Genomic DNA, 7769 nt, shown 5'->3' with positions numbered 1-7769 from the left:
AAAGTAGAATCTATTGAGTTGTAAGTGATGTGAACGTTTCATGATGATAGCACTTTCCTAAGGGGGTCAAACCATGTCCCAAAGGTCACCGGATCTGGTGTCAATTTAAAGAAGTAGTCCAGTTACACATTTGTGGGCTTATAACTTGGCTTCTGAATGTCCTAGAGAGATCAGGTTTGTTTTAGTGTACTCCAATCAACAGCCCCTACAACCACAAAAAGGAATGGAGTCATTAGCACTTATGGTTTGTAAATGGCACCCAGAATTATGTTGCACGAAGCACAATTTCACTTCATTCTGGGTCCATTTGTGTGAAAACAAGGTCCAATCAGGCTGAAACGTTACAGAAAGGTAGAATCTATTGAGTTGTAAGTGATCTGAACGTTTCATGATGATAGCACTTTCCTAAGGGGGTCAAACCATGTCCCAAATGTCACCGGATCTGGTGTCAATTTAAAGTAGTAGTCCAGTTACACATTTGTGGGCTTATAACTTGGCTTCTGAATGTCCTGGAGAGATCAGGTTTGTTTTAATGTACTCCAATCAACAGCCCCTACAACCACAAAAAAGAATGGAGTCATTAGCACTTATGGTTTGTAAATGGCACACAGAATTATGTTGCACGAAGCACAATTTCACATTCTGGGTTCATTTGTGTGAAAACAAGGTCCAATCAGGCAGAAACGTTACAGGAAGGTAGAATCTATTGAGTTGTAAGTGATCTGAAGGTTTCATGATGATAGCACTTTCCTAAGGGGGTCAAACCATGTCGCAAAGGTCACCGGATCTGGTGTCACTTTAAAGAATTAGTCCAGTTACACATTTGTGGGCTTATAACTTGGCTTCTGAATGTCCTAGAGCGGTCAGGTTTGTTTTAGTGTACTCCAATCAACAGCCCCTACAACCACAAAAAGGAATGGAGTCATTAGCACTTATGGTTTGTAAATGGCACCCAGAATTATGTTGCACGAAGCACAATTTCACATCATTCTGGGTCCATTTGTGTGAAAACAAGGTCCAATCAGGCTGAAACGTTACAAGAAGGTAGAATCTATTGAGTTGTAAGTGATCTGAACGTTTCATGATGATAGCACTTTCCTAAGGGGGTCAAACCATGTCCCAAAGGTCACCGGATCTGGTGTCAATTTAAAGAAGTAGTACAGTTACACATTTGTGGGCTTATAACTTGGCTTCTGAATGTCCTAGAGAGATCAGGTTTGTTTTAGTGTACTCCAATCAACAGCCCCTACAACCACAAAAAGGAATGGAGTCATTAGCACTTTTGGTTTGTAAATGGCACCCAGAATTATGTTGCACGAAGCACAATTTCACTTCATTCTGGGTCCATTTGTGTGAAAACAAGGTCCAATCAGGCTGAAACGCTATAAGAAGGTAGAATCTATTGAGTTGTAAGTGATCTGAATGTTTCAAGATGATCGCACATTCCTATAGGGGGCAAAACCATGTCCCAAAGGTCACCGGGCCTGGTGTCACTTTAAAGAAGTAGTCCAGTTACATCTTTGTGGGCTTATAACTTGGCTTCTGAATGTCCTAGAGAGGTTAGGTTTGTTTTAGTGTACTCCAATCAACAGCCCCTACAACCACAAAACGGAATGGAGTCATTAGCACTTATGGTTTGTAAATGGCACCCAGAATTATGTTGCACGAAGCACAATTTCACATCATTCTGGGTTCATTTGTGTGAAAACAAGGTCCAATCAGGCTGAAACGTTACAAGAAGGTAGAATCTATTGAGTTGTAAGTGATCTGAACGTTTCATGATGATCGCACATTCCTATAGGGGGTCAAACCATGTCCCAAAGGTCACCGGGCCTGGTGTCACTTTAAAGAAGTAGTCCAGTTACACATTTGTGGGCTTATAACTTGGCTTCTGAATGTCCTGGAGAGATCAGGTTTGTTTTAGTGTACTCCAATCAACAGCCCCTACAACCACAAAAAGGAATGGAGTCATTAGCACTTATGGTTTGTAAATGGCACCCAGAATTATGTTGCATGAAGCACAATTTCACATCATTCTGGGTCCATTTGTGTGAAAACAAGGTCCAATCAGGCTGAAACGTTACAAGAAAGTAGAATCTATTGAGTTGTAAGTGATGTGAACGTTTCATGATGATAGCACTTTCCTAAGGGGGTCAAACCATGTCCCAAAGGTCACCGGATCTGGTGTCAATTTAAAGAAGTAGTCCAGTTACACATTTGTGGGCTTATAACTTGGCTTCTGAATGTCCTAGAGAGATCAGGTTTGTTTTAGTGTACTCCAATCAACAGCCCCTACAACCACAAAAAGGAATGGAGTCATTAGCACTTATGGTTTGTAAATGGCACCCAGAATTATGTTGCACGAAGCACAATTTCACTTCATTCTGGGTCCATTTGTGTGAAAACAAGGTCCAATCAGGCTGAAACGTTACAAGAAGGTAGAATCTATTGAGTTGTAAGTGATCTGAACGTTTCATGATGATAGCACTTTCCTAAGGGGGTCAAACCATGTCCCAAAGGTCACCGGGCCTGGTGTCACTTTAAAGTAGTAGTCCAGTTACACCTTGTGGGCTTATAACTTGGCTTCTGAATGTCCTAGAGAGGTTAGTTTGTTTTAGTGTAGTCCAATCAACAGCCCCTAAAACCACAAAAAGGAATGGAGTCATTAGCACTTATGGTTTGTAAATGGCACCCAGAATTATGTTGCACGAAGCACAATTTCACATCATTCTGGGTTCATTTGTGTGAAAACAAGGTCCAATCAGGCTGAAACATTACAGGAAGGTAGAATCTATTGAGTTGTAAGTGATCTGAACGTTTCATGATGATAGCACTTTCCTAAGGGGGTCAAACCATGTCCCAAAGGTCACCGGATCACAAACCTGATCTCTCTAGGACATTCAGAAGCCAAGTTATAAGCCCACAAATGTGTAACTGGACTACTTCTTTAGACACCAGATCCGGTGACCTTTGGGACATGGTTTGACCCCCTTAGGGAAGTGCTATCATCATGAAACCTTCAGATCACTTACATTTTAATAGATTCTACCTTCCTGTAATGTTTCAGCCTGATTGGACCTTGTTTTCACACAAATGGACCCAGAATGATGTGAAATTGTGCTTCGTGCAACATAATTCTGGGTGCCATTTACAAACCATAAGTGCTAATGTCTCCATTCCTTTTTGTGGTTCTAGGGGCTGTTGATTGGAGTACACTAAAACAAACCTGATCTCTCTAGGACATTCAGAAGCCAAGTTATAAGCCCACACACAAAGATGTAACTGGACTAATTCTTTAAAGTGACACCAGATCCGGTGACCTTTGCGACATGGTTTGACCCCCTTAGGAAAGTGCTATCATCATGAAACATTCAGATCACTTACAACTCAATAGATTCTACCTTCCTGTAACGTTTCTGCCTGATTGGACCTTGTTTTCACACAAATGAACCCAGAATGATGTGAAATTGTGCTTCGTGCAACATAATTCTGTGTGCCATTTACAAACCATAAGTGCTAATGACTCCATTCCTTTTTGTGGTTGTAGGGGCTGTTGATTGGAGTACATTAAAACAAACCTGACCTCTCCAGGACATTCAGAAGCCAAGTTATAAGCCCACAAATGTGTAACTGGACTACTACTTTAAATTGACACCAGATCCGGTGACATTTGGGACATGGTTTGACCCCCTTAGGAAAGTGCTATCATCATGAAACGTTCAGATCACTTACAACAATAGATTCTACCTTCCTGTAACGTTTCTGCCTGATTGGACCTTGTTTTAACACAAATGAACCCAGAATGATTTGAAATTGTGCTTCGTGCAACATAATTCTGTGTGCCATTTACAAACCATAAGTGCTAATGACTCCATTCCTTTTTGTGGTTGTAGGGGCTGTTGATTGGAGTACATTAAAACAAACCTGATCTCTCTAGGACATTCAGAAGCCAAGTTATAAGCCTAAAAAGATGTAACTGGACTACTTCTTTAAAGTGACACCAGGCCCGGTGACCTTTGGGACATGGTTTTACCCCCTATAGGAATGTGCGATCATCTTGAAATGTTCAGATCACTTACAACTCAATAGATTCTACCTTCCTGTAACGTTTCAGCCTGATTGGACCTTGTTTTCACACAAATGGACCCAGAATGATGTGAAATTGTGCTTCGTGCAACATAATTCTGGGTGCCATTTAAGAACCATAAGTGCTAATGACTCCATTCCTTTTTGTGGTTGTGGGGGCTGTTGATTGGAGTACACTAAAACAACCCTGATCTCTCTAGGACATTCAGAAGCCAAGTTATAAGCCCACAAAGGTGTAACTGGACTACTTCTTTAAAGTGACACCAGGCCCGGTGACCTTTGGGACATGGTTTGACCCCCTATAGGAAAGTGCTATCATCATGAAACGTTCAGATCACTTACAACTCAATAGAATCTACCATCCTGTAACGTTTCTGCCTGATTGGACCTTGTTTTCACACAAATGAACCCAGAATGATGTGAAATTTTGCTTCGTGCAACATAATTCTGGGTGCCATTTACAAACCATAAGTGCTAATGACTCCATTCCTTTTTGTGGTTGTAGGGGCTGTTGATTGGAGTATACTAAAACAAACCTGATCTCTCTAGGACATTCAGAAGCCAAGTTATAAGCCCACAAATGTGTAACTGGACTACTTCTTTAGACACCAGATCCGGTGACCTTTGGGACATGGTTTGACCCCCTTAGGGAAGTGCTATCATCATGAAACCTTCAGATCACTTACATTTTAATAGATTCTACCTTCCTGTAATGTTTCAGCCTGATTGGACCTTGTTTTCACACAAATGGACCCAGAATGATGTGAAATTGTGCTTCGTGCAACATAATTCTGGGTGCCATTTACAAACCATAAGTGCTAATGACTCCATTCCTTTTTGTGGTTGTAGGGGCTGTTGATTGGAGTACACTAAAACAAACCTGATCTCTCTAGGACATTCAGAAGCCAAGTTATAAGCCCACAAATGTGTAACTGGACTACTTCTTTAAATTGACACCAGATCCGGTGACCTTTGGGACATGGTTTGACCCCCTTAGGAAAGTGCTATCATCATGAAACGTTCAGATCACTTACAACTCAATAGATTCTACCTTCCTGTAACGTTTCAGCCTGATTGGACCTTGTTTTCACACAAATGAACCCAGAATGATGTGAAATTGTGCTTCGTGCAACATAATTCTGGGTGCCATTTAAAAACCATAAGTGCTAATGACTCCATTCATTTTTGTGGTTGTAGGGGCTGTTGATTGGAGTACACTAAAACAAACCTGATCGCTCTAGGACATTCAGAAGCCAAGTTATAAGCCCACAAATGTGTAACTGGACTACTTCTTTAAATTGACACCAGATCCGGTGACCTTTGGGACATGGTTTGACCCCCTTAGGAAAGTGCTATCATCATGAAACGTTCAGATCACTTACAACAATAGATTCTACCTTCCTGTAATGTTTCAGCCTGATTGGACCTTGTTTTCACACAAATGAACCCAGAATGATGTGAAATTGTGCTTCGTGCAACATAATTCTGGGTGCCATTTAAAAACCATAAGTGCTAATGTCTCCATTCCTTTTTGTGGTTCTAGGGGCTGTTGATTGGAGTACACTAAAACAAACCTGATCTCTCTAGGACATTCAGAAGCCAAGTTATAAGCCCACACACAAAGATGTAACTGGACTACTTCTTTAAAGTGACACTTGGCCCGGTGACCTTTGGGACATGGTTTGACCCCCTATAGGAATGTGCGATCATCTTGAAACGTTCAGATCACTTACAACTCAATAGATTCTACCTTCTTGTAGCGTTTCAGCCGGATTGGACCTTGTTTTCACACAAATTGACCCAGAATCATGTGAAATTGTGCTTAGTGCAGCATAATTCTGGGTGCCATTTAAGAACCATAAGTGCTAATGACTCCATTCCTTTTTGTGGTTGTAGGGGCTGTTGATTGGAGTACACTAAAATAAACCTGATCTCTCTAGGACATTCAGAAGCCAAGTTATAAGCCCACAAATGTGTAACTGGACTACTTCTTTAAATTGACACCAGATCCGGTGACCTTTGGGACATGGTTTGACCCCCTTAGGAAAGCGCTATCATCATGAAACGTTCAGATCACTTACAACTCAATAGATTCTAGCTTCCAGTAACGTTTCAGCCTGATTGGACCTTGTTTTCACACAAATGAACCCAGAATGATGTGAAATTGTGCTTCGTGCAAAATAATTCTGGGTGCCATTTACAAACCATAAGTGCTAATGACTCCATTCCTTTTTGTGGTTGTAGGGGATGTTGATTGGAGTACACTAAAACAAACCTAACCTCTCTAGGACATTCAGAAGCCAAGTTATAAGCCCACAAAGGTGTAACTGGACTACTTCTTTAAAGTGACACTTGGCCCGGTGACCTTTGGGACATGGTTTGACCCCCTATAGGAATGTGCGATCATCTTGAAATGTTCAGATCACTTACAACTCAATAGATTCTACCTTCTTGTAGCGTTTCAGCCGGATTGGACCTTGTTTTCACACAAATTAACCCAGAATGATGTGAAATTGTGCTTCGTGCAACATAATTCTGGGTGCCACTTACAAACCATAAGTGCTAATGACTCCATTCATTTTTCTGGTTGTAGGGGCTATTGATTGGAGTACATTAAAACAAACCTGATCTCTCTAGGACATTCAGAAGCCAAGTTATAAGCCCACAAATTTGTAATTGGACTACTTCTTTAGACACCAGATCCGGTGACCTTTGGGACATGGTTTGACCCCCTTAGGAAAGTGCTATCATCATGAAACGTTCAGATCACTTACAACAATAGATTCTACCTTCCTGTAACGTTTCAGCCTGATTGGACCTTGTTTTCACACAAATGAACCCAGAATGATGTGAAATTGTGCTTCGTGCAACATAATTCTGGGTGCCATTTAAAAACCATAAGTGCTAATGTCTTCATTCCTTTTTGTGGTTCTAGGGGCTGTTGATTGGAGTACACTAAAACAAACCTGATCTCTCTAGGACATTCAGAAGCCAAGTTATAAGCCCACACACAAAGATGTAACTGGACTACTTCTTTAAAGTGACACTTGGCCCGGTGACCTTTGGGACATGGTTTGACCCCCTATAGGAATGTGCGATCATCTTGAAACGTTCAGATCACTTACAACTCAATAGATTCTACCTTCTTGTAGCGTTTCAGCCGGATTGGACCTTGTTTTCACACAAATTGACCCAGAATCATGTGAAATTGTGCTTAGTGCAGCATAATTCTGGGTGCCATTTACAAACCATAAGTGCTAATGACTCCATTCCTTTTTGTGGTTGTAGGGGCTGTTGATTGGAGTACACTAAAATAAACCTGATCTCTCTAGGACATTCAGAAGCCAAGTTATAAGCCCACAAATGTGTAACTGGACTACTTCTTTAAATTGACACCAGATCCGGTGACCTTTGGGACATGGTTTGACCCCCTTAGGAAAGCGCTATCATCATGAAACGTTCAGATCACTTACAACTCAATAGATTCTAGCTTCCAGTAACGTTTCAGCCTGATTGGACCTTGTTTTCACACAAATGAACCCAGAATGATGTGAAATTGTGCTTCGTGCAACATAATTCTGGGTGCCATTTAAAAACCATAAGTGCTAATGTCTTCATTCCTTTTTGTGGTTCTAGGGGCTGTTGATTGGAGTACACTAAAACAAACCTGATCTCTCTAGGAC

This window comes from Nothobranchius furzeri, unplaced genomic scaffold (assembly GCF_043380555.1).
Source record: "Nothobranchius furzeri strain GRZ-AD unplaced genomic scaffold, NfurGRZ-RIMD1 Scf043, whole genome shotgun sequence".
Lineage (NCBI taxonomy): Eukaryota > Metazoa > Chordata > Actinopteri > Cyprinodontiformes > Nothobranchiidae > Nothobranchius > Nothobranchius furzeri.
This window is presented reverse-complemented; position numbering follows the sequence as displayed.